We start from the raw sequence: 1,675 nt of genomic DNA, 5'->3' as shown, positions 1-1,675 counted from the left end.
CTCCACCCCACCCCCCCCGCACCTCCCCAGCATAATTTACTTTGTGCCATCTGCTGAGCTTTGCATTGCATTAACATAATGGCAGATGAAAACACAGAGCTAATTTGGTTAGAAGAAGCTAGGTTTTTCCTCTGAGTATCTATATCTGAAGGTTAAAAGCATGGCAAGACTTAAACAAGGAAGAGTGTTGTAGGAAGAGTGTTGTCTCCAACACGCTGTCATGCAAGAGGTAGGTACAGTCCCAGAAAGAGCTTTCCCGATACCTTCTGGAGTTGCCCAATCCCCTCCGCTACAGAAGCACCACAGAGACACTGCCCCACACTTACCACACCGTTTTCTGCGGTCAGACTCAAGGTGCATCACCGTGGAGGCCAATACTGCAATTCCCATTTTACAGCTACGTCAGCATTTAATGACTAAAATCCATTTTCCTGCCTACAAAACCTTGTTGACTTCACTGGGGATTAGCTGCATAAACAAGTAGGATTTCCCCCACAAAGTAGGACTTTGCAATCACAAAGCCATTTCATAGAAGAGGCAGCCCCTTCCTTGGCAGGGAGCATAGGCCCTTTGCATACGAATGCAGCGCAAACGCCTTCTCCCTCACGTTTCTCCAACCCAGTAAAGAAAGGAGATGGCCGTTGTGCAAGGCGACCCTCAAGCACCACAGCAAGGAGCAACATCTCACGTCTCACAGCTGTATGCGATACTTTGGCTTAGAGGAGTAGCGAAGGCAGTGAAGGTACCTGGCAGGTTTGGAACCAACCTTATGTAGAAGGGCTGTCCAAGAGGGGAAAACTGGACCAGACAACTCATGGATGCAAGATTGGAAGGGGCCTCCTAAAGCCAGAAAGCAAAGGTGTACTTTCCTAAGAGCGTGGGTTTGCAAGATGGCTCTCAGCTCTTGAGCATCTTCTCAGCAGAGCAGCTTCCATTTACACGATAGCTCTGGAAAAAATTAAAGCCCAGTTATTAATCACATGTGTAAGTAACAACTGGCTTTCCACACCACCCCAAAAGATTTGGGAAGGTTTTCACCAGGAAACAAACAAAATCTACAGGGAAAAGGACAGATTTTTTTAAAAAAATACTGTGCCAGATGCTAAAGTGGTGAATGCTTCCAACCATTAACATAACCCACAATATCAGATCTTGCTTTCTAAAGAGTGAAATAAAGAAATAGGATGATGAACTATGAATTTATAACTGCATCTTATAGAACAGTCATTAGCAGTTAGAAGTGGGGGAAATTTGCATTTGTTCATTAAAAGCATATGTTTAGTTCATTAAAAACATTAATCTTTCCAAGGATATCTTTTACTATTTAAAGGTTCTTAATTCCTCAGTTCCAGGTTGATTATTCATTTTGTGATTCAGGAAACCTCCCAGTCATCCAGCCTATTACTTTTGTCAAATATTAGCTAAACATCTAGCTCCTTTCCTGAAAAACTACAACCAAAGACAACACCCCTTTCTTGCAAGGGGTTCTCCTCACCCCTTCTTCTTGTCCACCGTTTAAGTCTTATGCTGAGTCTAAGCATAAAGGCAAGAGACAAAGAGCAGTCATCTTATATAAAAGGTTTTTCAGAGCCAAGTTTTGGGGGAAAAAAAAGGTCTTTTAACATGCTCCTGTTGAGGCAACTTTAACAAACAACCCAATTTGCCAGTCACCAGG

This window comes from Cariama cristata, unplaced genomic scaffold, assembly GCF_000690535.1.
Source record: "Cariama cristata isolate BGI_N322 unplaced genomic scaffold, ASM69053v1 scaffold19836, whole genome shotgun sequence".
NCBI lineage: Eukaryota > Metazoa > Chordata > Aves > Cariamiformes > Cariamidae > Cariama > Cariama cristata.
Note: the sequence above shows the minus strand (reverse complement) of the source record.